Source organism: Cheilinus undulatus, linkage group 5 (assembly GCF_018320785.1).
Source record: "Cheilinus undulatus linkage group 5, ASM1832078v1, whole genome shotgun sequence".
In the NCBI taxonomy this organism is placed as follows: Eukaryota; Metazoa; Chordata; class Actinopteri; order Labriformes; family Labridae; genus Cheilinus; species Cheilinus undulatus.
The window spans coordinates 39449668-39473908 of NC_054869.1; the positions used below are offsets into that span (position 1 = coordinate 39449668).

At 39.0% G+C, this 24241-nt stretch overlaps 1 protein-coding gene across 2 annotated transcripts in view; it reads right to left on the reverse strand.

Moving 5' to 3' along the window:
• Positions 1-24241, reverse strand: part of grid2 (glutamate receptor, ionotropic, delta 2) — a 923745-nt gene that overhangs the window by 259379 nt on the left and 640125 nt on the right. The gene's annotated exons all lie outside the window — the stretch shown is intronic.

Genomic DNA, 24241 nt, shown 5'->3' on the forward strand with positions numbered 1-24241 from the left:
TTCAACTTGAAAATATTAAAAAGTAACTAAGTCACAGAGTCTCAGCTGAGATGCATCTACCTTAAATATCAAAAATTGCCCTTTAGAACATCATGGACAGCACTGGAAGGGAGGGATTAGACATGCACAACCCTGTTATCCCTTATCAGCCACAACATCAGTCTATGCTGATTTTTAGATATGAATCTTAACCTTTAAGCTCTGAAGGTGGACTTACCTCAAGCTACCTAAGCGATGATATATGGTAGTATAGAACAGAGGTTCTCAACCATTTCAGCCTGCAACCCCCAAAAGAAAGGTGCCAGAGACCAGGGACCCCCACTGTACCTGAAGATGGTTGAACACAGCCATGCACAATCAGGAATAGTCAAGGCTGCCCATAAGGGGGGATAAAGGGAAGAGCTTTCTAAGGCCCAAACAAACTGGGGGACCAGGGAGGTCATCAAAATCTTGGTCCATTGTAAAATTAAGCTGTGATATCCATATTTTTAACCTGAATAATAACCACTCTTATCAAATAAACAATTTTTTTTATTATACTGTGCCATAGTAATTAGTGATCTTCAAAATGTAAAAATCCCTTTGTTTAAAAACAGAATTAAAATGGGTTGAAAATGGCAAAAATAGGTGGGGAAAGTGATGAAATAGGATTTTGAAACTAGCAAAAATAAGTTAGAAGTGGCAAAAATTAAATAAAAGCACATTTTTAATACAAACCACTATGTGCAAAGATGTCAAGACTTGGAGTCTAAATAATCAACATTACTACTGTGTTCCCATGTACAGTGCTGTTTTTAAGTTCGGGTCAAGAATTGAGGCTGTGGTTTAAGGCATAGATGTGGTGAGTATGCCACCTGAGGGCACCACTGGGCTGGAAGGAGGATTGACACAACCCCAGTCATGTTCTGGATGTCTTTGCATATTACCAGGGGCATGGGAAAATAATCTATCGGAAACAAATAATGTCCACACCTGTAGGAGTTAGGAGTTAGGTTGTCTCAGTTCATGATGTGAACGTCCCAAGGGCCAAAAAGGCCCGCACAAAAGCCATCAAGCTTGTCCTCGGCTGCTGAGCAACAATCGTGTCAAGCTTGACTCTCCGTTATCAAACAAGCCTGTCCTGCTCTTTCATGCAAGCCATGGTGTCTAGCTCCCGTTTGAGTGCAAGTTTCTTTTCCCCCATCCTTTATCCCTAGATAATCCACATTTAAAAAGCCAAACTGATAACAAATGAAGAGCTGTTTGGGAGCCGAACAACCAGGTCAGCTGAGTGGAGCTTGCCGCTTGACATCTTAAAAGAGACAGATTTCCTGCCACAACGAGTGACACTGGATGGACATCAGCTGAGGAGACGTGCAAGATCAGAGCTTGACATGAACCTGAACCAAACCGGACTGCTTTATAGAATAGCTTTGTGTGACACCACTCGTCCAGGCTGATGTCATATGCAAATAATTTAATTAAGTCACTTGTTTGTACATATAACTTAATAAAATTTGGAGATGTTATAACTGACTAAGGAGTGACTGGATCCAATTAAATGGATACTGATTGCAATCTGGGAGGTGACTGATCCTGTTACAGCCATGTTTAACAAGAAGACACAACCCTGAAATGAGACACCACTGCTCTAACTCTTATTCTTCTCCTCTGCCAGCTCACAGTAGGAGGGCTATGTTTATAACCAGGTCACAGGCAATTAGGCCTGCCCCTTATCTCTCTTTCACATCCTTGCTGCTGTCAATCTGTTCAGCCGTCCATCAATCCCTCCTTCCACCATGCAGCTAAGATTAACCTAAGGACTGACAACCCACCTCGTTTCCCTTTTCCTATTTTTCTCTCTCGGTCCATCTATCACTCCCCCGCTGCACTCATCCACCTGCACATCTGTCTGGCTTGACTTAAATAAAAACACTAGCTCCAGGGCTCAAACATGGCTGCCTCTTCATTTTTTATCCCACAACCTGTCTTCCCACGTTTTGACACAGATCTAAGACAACATTTTCCCCCAACAATTTCTTTTTTATCTCCCTGAACGTTATCCCTCCATTGACCCCATGTCTGTCTTACACTCTTCCATAAGTTACGCCACACTAATGGCATAACACTAATGGCATGTAAGTTCCCTCTATATGGCTAGAGGTCATTAGTATTTAGACCCAGTGGTCTGAGTTTGGCAAAAAGGTGATTCAGCTAAACTATGGTCAAACAAACTTAAGATTTATGGCTGTTTCCTGTCTACATATCAACAATGCTTTTAGTATTCTGTGGTTAAAGAAGGGACCTTCTTTTCTTTTCTTTTAGAATGCAGACACAGGCTCTCATACTTCACTGCGGCACAGTGGAGGAGCAAATCAACAGGCTAAGGGTTTGAGAAGGAGGTGGCATCAGATTTATAATGCTGACTTTCTCAGCACTCTGCAGTATGTTTTTCTTTTCAGGCACAGGCTTCATTCAGACATCTGTGCTCCCCATACTCCTGAAATAGGAAGTGAGCAGAATGAGAACTTTTGTATTTGCACACAATGGCACCGTGACTCTTTCATCCTTGCTTTTCATCCTAGCTTTCTTCCCTTCCATGAGATCCTGGAAGCTGTTACAGCACATTGACTCCTGAATTTGCTGAATAATAATGTACAGTGTGGAGCCATCTTATTATGCATCCGCCTATGCAGTAGCAGTATTTTCTATGGCCTACTTCCCCCTTATGTCATTGCACAGAATCTGTCTTGGTTGAGACATGAGACGGGATTGACAGTGAAGCATCTGGGGAATAAAACTTCCCCTGGCTTGTTTCGATAAACAGAGAAGCAGACGAGAGGCTGCCGGGCGAGTGTTTGGTAGTTTCTATACTGTTTACACAACCTTGTTTTTGTTTGGCTCCACAATGAATTTCCCAATGGGGTTTCTGTGACAGCAGGTAATAGTTAAAAATACTGTCTTCTACTCCTCTGCCTTCTAATATTTGTCTGCTTCAAATATTTGTTTACCTTACCTCTCTCTCCTTCTTGCATTTCTTCCCTCTTTATAGCTCCTGTTCTCTCAATTCAGTTTTCATTTAGTGCCTACTTTATTCTGAAAAACATGCACAGATTGTGAAACTCTAATGTTGTCATAATGTTGTTTTACTATCTTGCAAGTTCTAAACTTCTGTGATTGACTGGCAACCAGTCATGGGTGTACCCCGCCTCTCGCTAATGACAGCTGGGATAGGCTCCAACACCCGCAACCCCCAACGGGATAAGCGGTAAAGAAAATAGAATGATGGATTGAAGTTACAGACTTTTAATTTCTCATTAAATGAGCAGCTGATAAGACAATTTCAGCGAAAATACAGAGAAATGTGGCAATACTTCACAGCCATATTTAAAACTCCTTTACCACCTTTGAACAATATTAACACTTAATAACTAATAAAACTAATAATAAATTCATGTGTGTTCGGTCGGTAGGAAGTCTGAAAGCATTCATCCTAAATAACAGTCTACTCAACAAAGAGCTGAAAATTGTGTTGAGCTTTAATTGGGTTCTGATGTTGAAATAATTTTTTGTGCGTCTTTTTAACCCTTTTTAACATTTTTTTCTGCCCATTTTTGCCACGATTATTTGTCAATTTTTCATCAATTTTTTTCTCTACCCAGTTTGCCATTTAAACTATTTTTTCAACTTTTAATTAACGTCAGCACCTTTTCTGCCCATCTTCGACACTTTCTTGTCAGTTTTGACATGCTTTTAACTCCTTTAAACCATTTTTGCCTGTTTTTCCCACTATTGACCCAATTTTGCCATTGTAACATATTTTTGTACTTATTGATCCCATTTTACTATCCCTTTTGCCTATTTTTGCCATTTTCGACCGCTTTTCACCCTTCTTGAAACCTATTTTTGACATATTTTACACCTTATCACTACTTCTTACACCCCTTTCTACCACTTTAAACCATTTTAAACACTTTCAACCAATTTTGTCACTTTTCATACATTTTTCCATCTTTTAACCATTTTCCTGCCACTCTTCTGTCCATTTTTGACTTCTTGTTGCAGTCATTTAACATTTTTCACTTCAATACAAGACAGTATAAGTTTTCTAAGTTTCTTCTCCTTTACTTTCTAGCATCAAGACATTAGTGCACATCATGGCTTAGCTATGAAGTCTGACTTTACTTTTCAAATAGTTTATTTTAGTTTAACTTGCCTATGCATATTGTTAGCATTGCCAAAGAAAGGTAATTCTGTTATGACAAAAGGGATTTTCAGTTTGAAAAAGGGTCGGCTAATACTGCAGCAAAAAAAAAAAAAAATACATGTATTTTTACAAGCATAATTATTCATGTAAAAAATATAGTAATGGTTATCACAGATTAACTTTAAAACGAACCATGATTTTACCAACCTCCATCCCCATCCCCCCTCATTAGGCCCCAGAAAGCTCTCCCCTTTATTCCCTCTTATGGGCAGCCTTGGATACAGATACAGTGTTTGGGCTTCTGCAATGTGTGAAGGAAATCAATGCATCCTTATATTAGGTGAAGAAGCACTGGGGGGCGATTGAGGACAGGCCAGGGGCACATATTTTTGTTAGAAAAACCTTAAAAAGTGTATTTTGCATGATATGTCTCCTTTAAAGAGTTTGTTCATTTATGTGAATGTTGGAGGCTGTTTTGGTCCATGGTTTGTGATATTATAACAGACGATTTCAGGAAAATAAATGCACACGCACTGATCATGGGTCGAAGCATTGCTAAATTCAATTGACTTATTTAAAGATAACCAGATGAAATGCTGTTTGACAGCTGAAAAAAAACAACTCTTACACTGAACTAAGAAAAAAGGTAAAAATATTTGATAGGCCAAGGCGCAGATGACTATCCACTGAGCTTTCTGTGAGGTATTTTAAAAGTGAACTGAGACACTGTGGAGCAGTGGTGGAATAATATTGCATCAATGAGGCTGCAGGGAGACGCTGCTGTGCTTAACCTAAAATGAAGAATAAAGTTTTCAAGCTAAATAAATGAGTAAAATGCACAAATTATGGACCTTAATTAATCGCAGTTAATGCATTAATGCTGACAGTCTTACCAACAATGCACCTCCACCAGACGTCACATGTACTCTAGAGTACTAGAATATGATGAGTCACATCTCAGCCTTTGGATTAACCTGCACAATGGTGGGTAATGAAGAGAGTCACAGTGGGAAATGAAAAAGTGTGGAACTCACTGGCTGAGTAGAAGGTGAATTAATATAAGTTGTCATAGTCTCCGAAGCCATACATCTAACAGCCTTAACAACAGTAGTTTGATAATGTAACAATGTTTATTAAATGTCCATCATAAGTCAGAGGAAAATGTCCACAGTGTGGAGAAAGTCTTTGCTTTTTCATACGTGTCCCCTCTCTCATAGCACAAAGACACACACAGCAGAATATTCCACATGCACTGTCACAGTTAGCTGATCCAAGGACACCAGAGGCAGTTTGTCAGCTTCAATTAGCGTCCGGTGTCCACCGCTCTGTGGTCACCCACAATACAACTTGCTGGTCAGTGCATCCAAGTTCACTCATGATTGACAAGACCTTCCAGCGAAAACAAATCGCTGACATCAATCACGCCACAGGAGAAGCCTGAAAATTCTCAAGTATTCATGAGTTCAGGAGGGTAAAAGCTGTGATCAAAACAAAGGCTGGAATAAATAGCTATTTATTACTCCTGCCCCAAGCTGAAAGAGAAGGACAGGATAAAAGATGGGACTGAGAATTGTGGTTAGCATTTTTGAACATTTGTTTGTTTGCTGTCTGGCAGGGATTTATATGAGAAGATCAATTTTAATTGAATTTCTTAAAGTTCAGTAGATGGAAAGGTGCGCAAGAAAAGAAGAGGAGCAGCTCATTTCAGTCAATAAGACGATTTATCTCAATGTCAGTGCACACATGCATCACCTGGGTTTTGTTCTAGGATTTGTGCAGAAATCAGCAGCTGCATGCGACTGTTTTAAGCTTTCTCTAATATTCTAAATGCAATGTGTTGTATTTTCTTTCCTTACATGAATAAATGCAAGCAGCTCCTTACAAACTGTAATCATACTGAGCAGAGAGGTACAATTAATATCGCTAACACTATTTAAAGAAGCCAGGCTATTAAACAGAATTACATTTGACAGGCCAAGTCACCACACATCAAACCTTTGCTGCTAATTTCATATGGAAAATGGTTTTAATTCTTCAAGTCATTTATGCAGACTTGAATAGCAGAAGGGGTGTACAGAAATAATTGTGTTGTGATGTGAAGTAAAGTGCTGTATGGACAGGATATTGCTGATAGTGCAGTAAATGTTATATTTATTCATTCTATTGCCAGTAGGTTTTTGTAATCATGTGATCCCATAACATCTGTTGGGGGTCAGGAAGTGGGGAACAATCATTAGGGATGAATGGGAACAGAAAAAAGTTAGTACTTTAAAGCTCTAAATGGACCTCTACATAGCAATTTTTTTTTCAAATTAAGATTTATTTATAGGCTTTTTATACTTTCATTGATAGTGGATAGATTTAGAGACGGGGACAAGAGAGCTGGGGAGAGACATGCAGTAAAGCGCCAAAGGCCGTATTTAAACCTTGGCCGACCGCAAATATGGAGCGCTCCTCAAACCACCAGGCCACCTTTGCCTCCTCTGCGCTGCAATTTAAAGCAAAAAAAAAGAAAACTACATACATAGAAAGTGATCGCTAAATTTTGGAAAAAAGTGATTCTTACCAGTCTTGCAGACTTCTTAGTGTCTAGTCTCATCTAGTCAGGTGAAGGGAGACATGGGTCTAGAGGAGTCTTGCACTGAGCTAAGAGGCTAGCTGAGCCCCTTTAACATAGGCCTATAAAAACAATTTTTGTCATAAACATGCCTTAAATTGAAATGGCGGTATACTTTCAACTGATTTAACATTGTGGGGTGAGTGACCAAGTAAAGATGTGCTGTTCACAGTGAGCCTGTGCTATGAAAACTGTAGCTAGCTTATGTCTGAGTGCCAGTTTCCGTTCCTCCATCCTTTGTCATTATTCAGTCCCCATTCAAGAAGCCAAACTGGAACCAAATGAAGAGCCATTTGGGAGCTAAACAACCAGCTCTACTGAGCCGAGCCACACGATCTGGATCTCCTAAAGAGAAGGATTAAATTAATTCTTAATTCTTTGCTGAATCCAAATTGTTCATGTCTAAGTAGTCTTTATTTAAGACTCATAATGAACTTTTGGCACGGTAAAATATCAGCAAGGCTGTTTGGGTACGCTGCTGTCAATCACTGACACCTGCCCCACGGCAAGGGCTAAGAGTGTAAAAATAACTATACAGAAATAAAAAGTGCTGTCTCTAAAGCTCTGGTTTGTCTCTTCAGGTCATCGAGTGGCATCAATTATGATTCCAGTCAGTTTCATTATCAATTAAAAACTGCTCACAGGAGTTTTAAAAACTAAATGGAACAGACCTTGATTAAAGTTCATTTTTCTTCGATGCAGAAGGCTAAAAATTAAGTCGAACAAGAGTATATTCATGTGTGAAACTTTACTTTCACTTAAAGTTTCTACTTTAATTCTACCAAAAAAAATCAAGGGAGGTTCATTTTGGGAGATTTATCAAAACGATAAATAAATGCATTTCTCCTTAAGGATCCAAAACATACCATATAATAGTAACTTGATAAAGAATAACATAATAAAGGAGACACATTAAAAGGAGTAAGGACTGGGGAAGGGGATAAAAGAAAAAAACACTTTTAGTTCTATATTTGGACCTTTTGACTAAGTTTCAATGTCAGTATGTTTCAGTGCAGTTATAAAAAATAAAAGTTAATTTATCGTGTCAGTCCAACGAAAACTGGGAACATTTAAAATTCATGTAAAAATGTTAGTCTGGCTGATATCGCACTAAGCTCCATGTGGGACTAACATGTCCAGACAATGTGGTTGGGGGTCAATTAACTCTTGCGTATGCCTCAATCAAGCCAAAAGTGGCGTGATGGCAAAAACAGTTTAAATGTATAGAAGAAATCACATCAGCCTTGAATATCAGCCAGCGTTAATGTGAAAAGTTTTCCACATGTTTACCATTTGGTAACAAAAAACAGTTTGGTACTTGCTATCATTTTAGCGAGAAAGAAGGTCTGATGCAAATATATTAAAGGAGGCATAAAACCCACCACTATGCAAGAGATGGATGTATTTCCTCCATTAAGGGCCACTAATTTTTTGTGCTGGCGGTGCTTATTTTCAGTATAAACATATGTAGTCCAGTGTTAGGAGTGCTTAGCATCCTGAGAGCAATAAACACCCTTAAAGTCAGCTTTTTTTGTAACTAGACTCACAGTGCTCTCCGCTGACACCAGTAGTTAAATCAAAACCAAGATATGGCGGGACTTTTGAAAGCAACTTGCCAGCAGCAATGGCTGAGGAGGAATCTATCTGATTTTAATTTTTTGTTCAAGTTGCCAGGTTTAGGGCTAAATGGCAGGAAAATAAATCCTCATGTTTTGTTGGTGATATTTCCTTAGAAAAAATGAAAATATTGAGCCCACAGAGTCACCCAAAAGACATTGTGGCTACTGCTGGGGAAAGCAGGAGTCAACTTTTGCAACCTACAATCACTGCTGAGAAGCACTCTAAAACTAAGGTTGAGGGCGCTGCCTGTGTAAAAAAAAAAAACAACACTGGTAAACTGATTTACCCCTGGTGATGGTATGCTGGGATGGGGACTGTAGTCCAATCAGTTGCTCTAATCGAGCTATAACTGTAGCTTGACCTAACTGTGCTTTCTGTGGATGAATATGGAGAAAACCATAAGTTGATGTTCTCCAAACATCATCTGCTGGTTTGAATGCAAACTGTCTGAAAGAATCTTGTAATTTTCACAATATTGTCTATGTAGTTTCATTTTTTGACAGCAATTTAAAAAAGGACGTTAGGGAGAAGGAGCTCCACACAGTGCATGTTACTCTTTATTAGTGGACAGTAGTGTAATACAGGATATATGCAGGTATATCAAGTATACCAACTTATTTTTTAGTTTCAGAGGTTATCAGGTCAGGTCAGGTATGGGAGCAGATGCCAGTGGGGCACTTTACTGTGTCAACCTTGGTCCTGTACTGCTCTGGCCTCCTGATGGCCATCCTCCAGTCCCATGACCCATCTCTCCATGTATCTTCCCAGCCTTCCCCTCCCTGACACACGGTCGCCCCCAGCGTCTGGACCAGCCCACTGGATCAGGCCCAGGAATGTGTACCAGAAGCAGCTGACCTTTCCCATCCCTGCTCTCCTGAGCAGGTCAGCATTAAACACTTGGTCTTGCCAATGGTACCCAAAGATGCTGCATTATTTCCCAGGATGGTGAAGGCATGACCCATCTTACCTTGTCTCTATTTGGGTAGGAATCATTGGGCAGTGGTTGGTTGGGAAAGAATGTACGGTAGGCAATCAGAAGAAGAATAGAACAGTTACTTTGCATTTCTCTGGGATATCTAGCTGTGCTAATGTTCATCAGCTTGCTTGTCTAATCATCATAATGACCTGAAGTGAAGCAGCAGAGGTTGAGTGTCAACTTGGATAAACAAAAGGACTATTTTTAGGTATGCAAGAGAAGTCTGTGATTATCTTTTTGTTTGATGAGTCACTAGAAGACTGAACTGAATAAAAATAAAGAGCATACACACTTCTGCAGGGACCACTACATCACTGGAAATAGATCGAGAGTAAGATGTTATGATAAAAATATTATAAGTAATTTTTGCCTTCCCTGGACAACCTGTGGATTGTATTAAGTTGTTCATTGCCAGATGATTAATAGTTGTCTTAATATGCTTAATAACTATTTAAAGATAACTATCTCAATGCAACTATTCTTGGATAATTAGCCAACTCTGTAGAGAAGGAGTTGTAATATGCATCGTCCTCTCCTGTAAACTCTCTATATTTGAACATCCACCAGCTCATAAAGACAGAAGTAAGATGACTGAGAAGGAAATATATGGAGGGAAAGAATCTGTGAAGCAAGACAAATCAATGACGTCCTCTCCACCCTCCCTCTCACCTCCTCTCATCCTCTCCCACACATCTTTAACTCCATCTCCCCTTCTTCCACTTCCTGCCCCCACCATTCTCTCCGCACTCTCCCACCTGCCCCAGAGGTGGGGGAGACATGCTGAATAAAGATACATGCAAATCTACCTAATAGGATGGAAAATTGGAGGGAAATAGGGATCTTTCCCCTCTGAGATATTTTTCCTCCGTCACTATCTTCACGCCCTTCACTCTCTGCCTGTTCTCACCCAGATTTCCTTTCTCTTCCCCTCTGATTTATTTATTTTAGTTTGCCTCAAACTTAATATCCGTGTCTCATTTTCCTGGCTCACATAATGCCCATCTTTCTGTCTGCCTTTTTTTTTTTCTCAGTGACTCATCAGTACCTCCTCTCTAACCTCCCTCTCATTTTGCATAGCCCTACGTATCTCACCCTGCAGGACTTTTTTTTTTTCTTTTTTTACATAATTGTAATAATCAGTTCCAGTGGTGATGCCCCTCGTCTAACCTCCCTAAAATAGCACGGGCAAACTTGCCCTTTACAACTGCATCCTAACTATTTTGTTCCATTAGCAGAGAGAGCATGCGAGGCTGCTGTACACACAACTGCATGCTGCGCGGAGAAAATCTCAATTTATTAAACATCTTATTATGCTTGGTTTTCTGTAGCAAGCGGAACATATTTGATACTATCAGAAATCTTGATCTGGCCTTTAAGTCTCATTTTATGCCGTATTAATGTTAAAAAGTTTGCAGACTTTTGACTTTTTTTTGAAACTGAACTTCGTGTGGTCTTGTAATTCTACTCATACATGAATCAGTACTTCTTGTTATGCAGACATTTGATTTTTGGATCACATTTGAACTGTGGTAGTCATGCAAGCTGCTTTACTCCAAAGAGGGTAATGTCAGCTGGTGCATCAGTTCAGATCACTACTTTGGCACAGACTGAAATATTGACACAACTGTTGAACGGATTTCAATGGAATTCAGCCCGGACATCCATGGTCTCCAAACGATGAACCCTGATAAGTAGTGTAATCATCAAACATGCTTCAGGCTGTCAAACATCAGTTAAAAACAAACCTATACCATGCACTTTGTCTTAATATATCTCCTTTTTAGCTTGTATTTTAACAACTTATTGTATATGAGTAGTTCGATAGTAAAATAACTAGTGTTGTCAATTGTTTAAAAAAAATAATCAAGTTAATCACATCACTATGCAGTGATTAATCATGATTAATCATACCCTTCCTTTAGTTTTAGTAATTTTTCGATTTTTAAATGTTCTTATCATCAAGTGTTTATTTTCATTATTTTAACTTTATGTAGAGCACTTTGAAAGCACTTTTTACTAAAAAAATTATTATTATTATTATTTTCTTAAAATTAACATTTAAAATACTATCATTTACTAGCATTTTTGTTTGAGATAAGTTTGTTTAAATATGGTGTTTAAATGAAGAAATATTAAACAAACTAGAGCTTTTAAACTTATTTATGGTTTGTAAATCAGAGTATCTTAATTCACTGAGCAATAATATTTACAGACTGCCCAGAAGACAAACACATCAGGTACAAAAGAACTTCTGCTGTAAAGTGAATGATCAGGTGTGCTGTTACCCCGAGGTAGCTGAAGTTGCTGACTGATGTCCAGTGGTCTCTTATCAGTGTAATAAATGTAGCTCAGGCCAGCTGCTCCACTTTAATTGAATATTTAGCTGTCATACAGTTCACGGATTCTTGTGACAGTAGTTCGTATGTGTTCTGTGGTACGGGTCATCCGAGGCGACCAGGGTGATGTCTTGAAGCCCCTTGTCCCCATCGTCAGCGATGTCAATGGTCTGCAGTGTCTGGCGACCCATTAGTAATCGTAATAGTTAGCTTAGATGTTGTCGTTTTGGGGACAAATCCGGATCTGCTGGACTGCTGGAAGCGAGTCTAGAGTGCCGCGCCACAGCGCGCAGCCCTGATCATCAGGAAAAGATTACGGAAGAACTGTGAGTTCACGCAGGAATAGCATGTCAACAGCGGACTGTTTTACCTTTTGGGGTTAATTTATCATCCTTTCCAGTTTAAGTCCATGATATTATTGCTTCCTCAATTGAGTGAGTACATTAGGAAGTTAAAAGGTTCATGTTTGCTTAAAGGATCTGTGGTTTTATGCAAAATTCTTTGGCTAAATATCCCCAAAACTTAACTGTTCCTCGTCAAAGGTGCCACTGTAGCTCTGTGACCCACTGACCTCTCGATGACCTTTTGCTCTCGCTGCAGGATGAGACGTAATGTTAATATAGTAATGATTCGCGATCGGGAGTCCATGCATTGTGTTTTATTTTGAAAGAACTGGATGTTCTACTCTTGTGATTTCCATGGTTGGTGCTTTCTGAATGATGGTGAATTCACGAGGTTTGGCAGCGCCCTGCGCCGGAATAGACCTACAGCGTATTTGAAACGAAGCGGAGCGGAGTGGCGCTCCAGGCATGCGCCGCTGCCGGTCTGGAGCGCCGGCTATGGAAATGCTCTGATAGACTAGAGAGGGAGCAAAGTGCTCCGCAGTTCGATTCGCCGGCGTTCCGCGGTGCACCGCGGCGCACACACTGTATATGGAAATTCGGGGAAAGCGTCATTGCTAACATTAGCAACATTAGCTATCATGGTTCATGCAAAACATGAACTCTGAGGGTCTTTTTAGAATTTGTGCTCAATGTGACATCATATTGAGTCATTAAAAGGCTCAATAATGTGATTCTAGACGTACAAATCCTATTTATTTTCTCCATGGCAGATTTGATTATTATCCATATCATCAGAAGTATCAGAGATAGACTTACCACGAGCTACCTGAGTGTGAAACAATGGTGTATGCAGAAAGTTCGCCAGATGTCAACCTCATTTTAAGAAAAAACTCTGCCAAGAAAGACTACATTACCCCAAATCCTTAAGTGTCACTGCAGCATCTCTGGTTGGTTGGTTCACTGGTTACCATGGAAATGTCCACAATGTCCGCAAACGAAGGCTACCGACTGATGATAAGGGCAATACATGCTGCCACAGTATGAAGCTATAAATGCTCAAGGTACAACACATTATGATATTACCATTTCAAATATAAATAATACAATATAGATGAGTGTAGAAAAAGGGTGATTACCTGGTTTGAAAGCTTGAAAAGATATCATTAACAACAGATAAATAACTTGTAATGGATTGTGGGATAGTACTCAGTACCTGGTTAGCTTGGTCATGCATTAAAAGCAGTGTAAAAGGGGTTTGTAGAAAGGTCTATGGGGGATTTGACAAGCAATATTTGCTTCTGGAACCAGCCCCGCCCAAAAAAGTGGACGGGTACCTTTGAGCTCTACCAGAACAACGTAGCCTCCCCTGGTATCACCAGCCACAGATTTAGAAGCATACTGATGCAGTTGTGCTGACAAACCCCACAAAAAGGAAAGGTGGAATAAGAGGGACCTTATTTTCATTCAAAGAGAAGCGCATCAAAACAGAGCATTCTGAGAAACGGCTGTTTAGAGCTGGTTTATAACCTCTTCATGGTTTACCTATGCTGTATTTTAACCAAAGTATAGCACAGATGTTTTATTTAGACTACAGGGGACTGTTGTAAAGTTGGAAAAGTGGTATGATATGTCCTTTTAAATAGAGCAAAAGCAAAACAACAGATTTATCTTCTTTCTCTGGGCCTTGCACTTAAAAATATCACTAAATCTCTCCTAAATCCAGAGTGAAAAAACTCTGGCTGTATATTTTTTTCTATCCCAGGCTATAAGATGAAACACATAACCCTTAAGATGATCTACTTTCTGTTGCATTTTATCAAATAGAGTGCATAAAAGCCATGCCCGCCACTGTTCTTTAGTGCAACACAGAAACTCTGTCAACAACAATTAACTCTATTCTGAGCTCAGTAAAAATGTTTATTAGCACATCCTCTGCATGCATGTGTAGGCGCTAAGCTAAAAGCACAAACCCAGCGCTCTCCTCTGTGTTACGTACTGACGGTCATGCAGACTGACATTAATTGCCATGCAAAGCCAAAAGGGTTAGCTTAGCATTCCTGAAGATGCCAGAAGATTTATGCAAATGTGTGTGTATGCATCCCTTTGCATGCATTCCCTTGGGAACTTTGTTTGCGTGTGTGTGTGTGTGTTTGTGTGTTTTAGTTCGCAGGCATGTTAAGCCATCACTATATAAAAAAAAAAAAAAAAAAAAAAAAAAAATCTTTCAATTGTTCAAAACATGTGATAGCAGAAATGCTCTCTCATGATGACAGTTCTGTGGAGCGGGTGGCTTCCAAGGTCCCACGACTCAGTGAAGTCACTTAGCGTAATTTACCACATATGTCAGAGCGGGCTCAAGATGATAATTGAAGGTGACCTCAATTTGAGAGCGCTGCAGTTTGCAAGGCCATCGGTTCTTACAAGGAGTGACAATATTTCTGTGTCTCCTCCAAAAGATGGAGAATATGTGCTGAGCAGAGAAGAGAGCGTGAGCATGTTCAGGAGAGTGAGAGGGTAATGATTGTGACTCTATCATGACCTGCGCCGCCGTTTCTATCTCTTGTACAGGATCTAGAAGGATTAGGTCATCTATCTCCTTTCTAGCTGTTGCTCTGCCTGTTTCATTTTATCTCTCTCACATGTTCTACTTCCCTTAATCGAGCAGCGCATCACTCTCTCTGACTATTCCCCTTCCTTTTTACTATCCTCCTTTTATTCCCCGCTTAGCTACAACCCTTTTTATTGTGCTGCTTCTTCAGTATAAATCTGATGCCATTTTTCCTCTCTGAAGTCGTTGAAGATGTGGCAGATAGCTAACGAAGCAATTATACATGGCAGACTTGTCGCCTCTCTATAGAGCAGCCGAGCCTGTAGATGTATAGTGAGGGAGATATACGTTCCCATGTATAGCCACTGAAGGTAATGGAGCAGAAAGCCAATTCTACCGCAGGGCAGCCATAATAATTACGACAATATCAGGTGTCTGCTATAATCATTATCAGCAGACAGCTGTGTGCATATGTGTGACGTATGATTGGGGTAAATATTCTCGACGAGGGAGAGGGGATTGGAGAAAGCAGATTATGGAGATGGCTGCAGAGATGGAGGGAAAGGGAATTGAGTGAGGGGGGAAAAGAAGGTCCTTTGACGAATAATTCAATTAAAGTAAGATAGAATAAGAAGAAACACGTTACAGTGTGTCAGTCATTAGTGAGACTCTCAGCACGGATAAGACTCATACAGAACAGTGAGGGCGGGTTCAAGAAAAAGCACAGGTTAAGTGGTATTCTCCACAGAATGTAGATTAAATACGGTAATTAGAGGTGTGTGTGTACACTGCTACTGATGAGGAAGACTGCACTCCCCTTTAACATCTCAATAAACCACTCTACTCTACAGTAGTGTGAGCAAGTTGTCTACAATTCATAAATCCTTAACGTAGACACTAAATGTCTCTTCTATAAATAAATCTATGGCTGTCGTGTACAAGAGAAACACATTTAACTCCTTAGAGAATATAAGTTAATGCACATGCAGAGACCTGGATAATGATAGAAAGAGAGACAATCAATAATTCAACTTGGAAAATAACTAATGTTTATTTAATCTGATGCAAAGGATTTTTTTTCTAGGGAAGGTCATTGTAAGGTGCAGTTACTCTTCACAACCATTAAAACACTGAATTCCCACAGAGTGAAGGCTTTAAGGATTAAATATTTAGCTGACCTCACCCCATGACTGAATTCTACACACATGCTAACCTTAAAACATACAGCATATTGACAAAATTATTTAGCCACACCTTCCTCAGGTGTATAAAATCAAGCATCTAGTCATGCAGTCTCCATTTGCAAACATTTGTGATACTAAATGTGTTGTTCTGAAGAACTCAGTGACTTCAAGCGTGGTACCATGATGGATGCAGCCTTTGCACAATAAGACGGTTTGGGAAACATCATCCCTGACTATTCCACAGTCAACTGTGATATTATTAGAAAGTGGAAGCATTTAGGAATAACAGCACAAACAGGAAGGTCACATGATCACACAAAACAGGGTCAACGACAGCTAATGTGCACGGTGTGTAAACATCACTAATGCTCTGCTCATGAGGAAGAACTCAACTGTCCTACACAGAGCCCTGACGTCAACCCCAACAAGCACCTTTGGGATGAAGCGGAACAAAAAATTGTAGAGCTTCTCGTCCAACATCAGTGCCTGACCTTATAAATGCTCTACAGAATGAATGGAAACAAACTCCCAAAGAAACTCTCCAGCTAATCGCTGTCGGTGTAATGGGCAAGTGGCTGAATACTTTTGACCATGTAGTGCACGCCACAGTTCACCAGAGGAGCCACAAGAACTTCTTCAAAAACATTAATTTGCAGCACATGGCTTCAACTGGAAGAGGGCAGTTGCTGTGTACATTTTTAACACAAAATAGAAAGACTTTGGGCTAAAATGTCAAGATTTGCACGCTGATCAACAGTTCAATTAAAACCCCATAAACATAGGCTTTCATATGAAAAGAAGTGGTCTGAGGGTTTGTCACTCATTTAAAAAAAAATGTAGAAAGAAGTGCTTTACAGACTCAGTAGAGCATTGTTTTTTATTTATTTTGTCCAAGGTACACCTATCAAGCCAGAAACTCAAGCCACACCATGTTTTATGTAAAAATATCCTCTTTAACACGTCTTACAGAATTGTTGTACACTTGTCATAATACAAGCACAACCAGGCTTGCTTCAAGGCACACCATTTGAGAACCAGCGCATTTAAGAAATGGTTCCCAAAGGAGGAGTTGGGTCCCCGAGACAGTAAAGGGGGATCGGACATGCTTTCCATAAATCAAAGGGAGCTTCCATATGATTTAGAATCATGTCAACATGTGATATTTGTGCTTAAATGCAAGTAAAAGTTATAAAAAACACCTTAAATGCAAGTTTTGTACATGATGCTCTGTGCAATACCATGTGCTTTATCCCCCTCAAGGGAAAATGAGGGTCCCCCATCTCTGACACTGTTTTTTGGGGGTCATAGGCTGAGAGGTTTAGGAACCCCTACAATAGAGAGTTTGTTTGAGGTGCTTTTTGACATGGGATTCATGTAAGAAAAAGAAACCCAAAGTGCTCACTACAAACATTATTATTATTATTTTAAATCTATAAATTTAATTAATTATTATTATTTTTTACCTTTATTTTAACAGCACTGTTATATAGATCTTCAAAACATACTAAAAGGCACTTTGGCATAAAGCCCTCATCAGGAAGCTGAACAAACAGATGCCAGGAAGTAGTTCATTAGAAGGGATCTCCATCAATAGGAACATGCCACTTGGGCAGCCTTTTAGTGTGAATTCATTGGCACTTATTAAAGCAACAAAAGGTATATTCTATTTATCTGTGCCTATCAAAACAAAACCTCCATCTTCAGACAGTGGTACAGGCCTTTATTTTGCCATGCATGGCCCAGGAGGCGAATGTTAGCCAGGTGGCTGGTGCTAATTCTACTGATCCAATGTGAATGTGTTGTTACAAAATAACATCCGGGGGAAGGCAAATTTAGTCTTTCAGCAGTCTGGGCAGGCAAGGCTACAAGGAAGGCTTGCATATTGTAATTATCAATTATGTAGCAAGCTTCTAGCGTATGACCATTGGGAATGAACATGCTAACCTTAAAACACAGTAGCATGGATTCCAACACTTATTTATAGACAGTTCCATTCGTATGTGAGTGCTATGTAGTAAAACATGGCTGTTATAAGGAAGGTTTGAATATTGTCAGGATGAAATATTTAGCAGGCCTCTCACACATGACTGGAGGGAAATGTTATGCACATGCTGACCCTGAAACACAGTAACATGGATTCTGACACTTCAGCGGTATTTTCCTGTGAGTTACTATCCTTGCCATCATCTTTTGTGAATTAGAGCCCTCTGGTGGCAAGTCTTACAAACTTTGCATGCCCACAGATTCTGGAACTCGAGTTAATGGCTATTTTCCGGAGAACTTCCTTTGAACGTGAAGGCTAGGTCATACAATCATGGCAGTTACATGGAAGGTTTGCATATAACCAGGATCAAATATTTAGCACACTTCTAACCCAGGACTATTGGGAATATCACACACATGCTAGTATAGCAACACATTAAAACACTTCATGATATTTTCTAGAGAATTTATTCTTTATGTGAAACCTCCATCATTATGCTGCTTAAGTGAGAGGATGAAATAAAATATTCACAATTATCTTCTCTAATTGATGAAATTGAATTTTAAAATGCATACAGTTGCTCTTTCTGGCAGCTATTTAAAAACTCATCTGCATTGCTACAAACAATCTGTCTGCAACTACTTTTCCAGTTTTCTACCCTGTTATTAAATTGAAGATATTGCTGTCGCTGATTGCTAATTGCTGATAATTGCGATTGCAAGCTGATTTGTGAGGCATTATTTAATTTTATTGCCGCTTATAGATCATTATCATAATCACATGATTTAGTTAGAGTATTGCCAAACAGTACAGATTACACTAATTATGGCTTATTTGCATTCTAGGTGAACACTGTCTTCCTGAGATTTTTGTTTTTGTCCTTTTTGATGAAGACAGAATGATGATTTTAACACCAAGGGAAGGGAATTTTCTAAGAGCACTTGTTTAAAATGTACAAAAGTTAAAAAAAAATAAATAAATCTTCCAACATACTTTATTAATTTGATATGAGAGCACTCTTGCAAACAGACAACTTTGCGCTGATTTCACACTTGGCATTCATCAATATCCAGTCACCTGAAAAACATCCTCCTAATTAGCAGGCTATTTAAGCTGCAAGATATGTGGCCCCTCCCTCTGCTCTGCCATTGCCAGCTCTACCTTGTATCAGTGTTGCAATCTTGCTTTCAACCTGACTGCCACTACTACAACATTCACCTACAAGCTGTGACAGGCGGTTAAGATACTAACTCATTATTCCTAAAAACCGGAATGTAAAATGAATCAGCAAGGTCAGAGCTTGGACACTGAACAAAGAGCTGATGTTCTTGTGCTGCAATAAGCAGCCCAGTTCTAATCCAGTGAGAAACTGCCAGGCTAATTAACAATTTATATATAAAAAAAAAAAAAAACCCACTAGGTTAGCACTGGCATGTGAAGGCTCAAATAAATGAGAACAGTCAAGGTCAGATCAGACTACACAAATTTAGCCAGATTCCTGTAATGAAAACCAGTCCAGTCCATTGAATCTTCACCCACAACACCCATAGCCACTGCCTTGTTCTCCCCAAGAACAAGGACAGAAAATGTATTCCAATTCTTTTTTGAACCGAGGGCTATGGCTAAGGGCCAAGGGCTACATAGACCATAAACGAAGACTTTGCAGGGCCACGCTGAAAACCAACATGTGGTCCTGAAATACAACAGATGTTTTCTCATTTACTCAACCTTTAGCTACTGGGGATGGGAGTTTATTGCATTTTTGATATATACATGTGTAAATGAGGGCTATTAACTGTATGAACATATGGAGAAGATCAACACGGAGGTCCATAGTATGAATGAGACAGTCAAAGCTTTATTGTCACCTCTGATGACGCAGCTATTGTTGTGATGAACAGCAATCAAGTGGCCTCTCATTTCTTAAGGGAAGGTTTCCAAGCCTACCCCTTACCACGCAGTTTGGAGGGACAAGGGGAAGGGGTAGACGAAGAGGAAGGACTAAGGGTTAGAAATGGGACTGGGCCTTTGTCTGACATTTTGACATGGTGCCATAGCAAAAAAATAAATAAATAGTGTAGTTGGGAATGCTTTATTCCAGCTGTGTGATTGGTGTACTCTGCAACATTTCTGAGGGTCTGGGTAAACACCATTTAATGAGGGAATATTTTCAAATGAGGGTAAAATTGACCAGTTACATCTCCCCTCTAAGTAAATGGGCTTGTTTGACTCTGCAGCAATTTTTGCCCACTGTGCAGCTGACAAATAATTGTCTTTTTTTTTTGGTTTTTTTTTTTAGAAAAGCATAATATTACCCAAAATGGCTATCAAACTTTCTTACTTGATTGAAGTCAGAAGTTATGTTTACCTAATGGAGTAGGCCAAAGCAGCAAATGAATATCAATTCTGTTTTTTGATTAACTTTAAATGAAAAGTTGTAGTTAACCTGTAAATAAAGATGTACAAATGGAGGCGTTTGAGGAGCATTAGAGCTCCTCTTTGAAATCTGAGGCTGCTGTGCCTTATTTTATTCTGCTGCTGCTGTCACTGTTTTAAAGGTTATTTAAGAAAGAAAAACAACATCATGTAAAGCTGCTGTCCAGTACCAGGACTGGGTGCCCAGGACTTCTATTATTGTTGCTGTGGGATTGAAACAGGCATTAATATTGTTTGATTTTGAATATATGGTGCTAAAGTTTAAACTCTTGTATTGAGGCAGCTTTAATTTGAACTAATAGCATATCCTTAGCTCAAGTAAATCTGTTCTATTGTTGCCTTAAAACATTTTGATGTATTATAATATAAAGACATCTTCAGTGCCTGAGGTTCCCACAGTATCATTAACCTGAGCTTTCAGTATTGTCATTCAGGCCATCATTACAGAAGTAAGAGTAAGATGTTAACCTGGGGTCAGAGACACAGGGTTACTCGTCATGATCATTAATTTTCATTGAGCTCCATGTTCCCCTCTAACCTGTCATTTTATGATTAAACCGCACAGAAGAATAATCATTTCGTAGAGAAAGAAAGAGAGATGGTTATGAATCAGATTAAAAAGCTACATTTTATGTGGGAGGGTAATGAAAGCTTTAACAGTAGGAACTGGTTTGCATTTTATTTTCTTCCCACTGCTTTCAGAGGCTGCTTTAATCTCAGTATTACTTTTCACTTTTCACTTTCACATAGTTAGACACAAATTGCATTAGAGGAGTTTCTCCTGGCTTTTGAGGAGGTCAGATCCAGGTTATATTCACTAACCTCCTTATCCAGGCTGTCACATATCTTCCATTATTATGGGTTAGACACCCTGTATGAACAGTGTTTTACAGGGCTCCTCATCATTTGTAAAAGGTATGATTCAGTGACAGAGCGAAGTTAATATGCAGCCACTCAGAGAGGAACATTATCCTCTCTTTAGCCATTTGATTCCATGTTTAAATCTAATTCAATCCCAGTGACAGACCAACAAATGGCCTGTGTGTTAGAGGAGACTGTGGCAGGATGAGTGTGTAACAAGTGCCTTAATTCCCCTTAGAAGTAATTATGCTGTCTGATTTGGGAATTGTGCCTAAATATAATTATGCTGCACTTTAAAGATTCATTTTGTCTGTGATGGCATGCTGCGCTATGTTGGTGTCTCACCACATTATCCATAATCACAGCTGCACTGATACCTTTATGATCCCTCCTGGTATGGAGAAGACATGCTGTGTGTGTGTAGGTGTGTGTAGGTGTGTGTATCATGCAGCTGTGACATTAGGGATTATGGATCGTAAGTTTGGCCCTGTGAGTCTGTATTTGTGAGTCATGTCTTCTCTTATAAAGCACTACAAGTGAGGGGTATCTAACATCAGTAAGTATTTTAAACAGTCCAGTCCATTAGGGAATGTGTCAACCAACAACATGTCTTATTTGCATTTTCAGAGCATTGCTCACTCACAGCTGCTAGGTGAGAAAGATGCCAATGAGTGCTTCCCTTGGAAGTGACTATTAGATCTAGGGATGGGGATCAACAAATACCTTTAGAGGTTAATGGTCTGAGTCTTTGTTAATACAGCTATCAGTATGTTTACCTCTATAGAATTTGTTTAATTGGCTGTAGATATGCAAGTTCTGTTTATGAACATAATGTATGATAGGATACAAAATACCTATAGATCTCATATACAACCTTAAAAAATCTTCTGGGGAGTCCCATTTTACATGAGCGTTTTTCTGAATTATCATGATGGATTGTATTTGCACTTCTGTTGATTTTGTGAATACACTGATTGAAACTGATTGATGGAAGCATTAGAAAAAACATAATTAAATACTTATAATAATCCTTTATAGAGTGTTGATAACAACTTTAAATGTCAATTAAGATGCATATAAATGCTTTACTGATGCTTTGGTAAAGTGGTAGAGGTAGGTTAGGGTAAAAACAAAGCCCTCCAAGAAGAGCACTGCAAAGGCCACAGGCTCTCGGGGGTTGTGAGAGAGAGACAAAAAAAAAATCTCTATATTAAAAACCAAGCCAGCTTATAAGAGCCCATTTAAATAATGCTTAAAATGAACTAAAAATAAAGTTAGCTTGACCACTTAACAGGTGATGTAACAGGAACTGTATCAATTATGAAAATGTCACAGACAATGAGGGTCTCTGCAGAAAAAGCCTGAGGACTACCACCTGGGATCTGCAGCACAGAGAAATTTAGATGTATTATAAAATATCCATATTATATCGGTGTATATCCACTACAACATCAGGATGGATGAGGGATTAACTGAGGATGTTCAGTGCCTTGGAAGTATTTTTTTATCAATCACCTGACTTACACTTTTCAGTAACCTTTTCTCTGAGTTGCTTGAAGTGTTCTTTTGTCTTCATGGTGTAACAGTGGCCAGGAAAACTAATTAACAAATGACTGGCCCTCCTAGACACAGGTGTCTTTATATTACAGTCACTTTAAGCAGGTGAACATTTATGAAATCACTTGTTTTCCATTCCATATTTTTCTTTAATTGACATTAATCTGTAGAAATCTGTTTTCACTTTGACATAAAAGATTGGTTTCATTGTTAAATTTTTGTGTCAGAAAACCCAAATTATATTAACCATGACTGATTTATAAATTGAATGGTTAATGAAAGGGTAAAACATCCATTGGGGGTTAATACTTTTTATAGGCACTGTAGATGCTTTAGTAATGCATCAATGGAGCATGTATAGGTCTGTTTATGGATAACTTATAAATGAATAATGCATTGTAAGTAAAACTTACACCTTAGTGATGCTCAACTCATGTTTACCAAATGCATCAATAAAATATTGATGTTAGTGATATATAAATGATTAATAATGCTTTACAGATGATGAGTGTTCACGGATGCATTACAAATACAGTGTGGATGCTTAAAGTGTGTCATTATTAAGTATTATCAACTTTATTAGGCAATCATTTGTGCAAAAGTGATTTATTTTGATAACATGACATGACTCAAGATAATATATTGTTATGTCACATATCCTAAAGAATTTGATAGCGGTATGCATAACAACTCAAGATCCCTCAGAGTGGAAAAAACCAAACCCACAACAAAGCCACACTGGGTGCAGGAGATAAATGTGACAGATAAACGTGATGGTTTAACACGTTTGGTAAAGCAGGTACCCATATAGAAGAACTAGTTTACGGTTCAAATCCTCATTGGCATTAACTTTCCTGTCTCCCTTCAGCTTTCCCATCCAAAAAAAGCTAAAAAGCTCTAAAATAATCTTAGAAATGCTAGATAATTGTGCTAGGTGAGGCTTAGTCTCTCTTCTGTCACTGTTTCCGCTCCTTCTTGATTTTGATTGGTCAGTGACAGTGAAGTGACTTCTACGAGCCTGGTGGTTCTCCAACAGTTGGGCTCTTGTCTGCAGAGAACAATGTGAATTGGTGCTGAAATGCTGAACTGCATTGACTTTGTATAAAGAAAAACAAAAACTGCAGGGTAAAAAATGTCAAAAATGGATTTAGCCCTTCAGGAATGCTCAAAATCTAAAACACTAGGAGCAGGAGTTACTGTCCTTTATCAAAGCTTCTTAACAGACGAGGCTAATCCTCACATATATTTAGAAGCAAAGCTTTGTGTCAGGACCCGTATTGTGTTACTTTGCTTGCGCTATTTCCAGATGCCTCTTACAAAAGCTTCTAATTAAACCATTAACAGTACTGGAGGAGAGGTGAGTCATGTTTGTTTGAGCATACAGCTTGTGTAAAGAAAAACAAGCACACAAAGAAGGGTGTAAATTGAGAAAGGTAAACTCTATAAGATGCTTTAACTTCTTCTGTGCATGAGTGAGAAAAATAAGAGAAAAGTAAATACAGACAGGTAGAAGGGCTTTTCTCTGCTACACAGAAGTGACAGGCACAAGGAGAGAAATACCTGAATAAATAAGAGATGAAAATAATATGGAG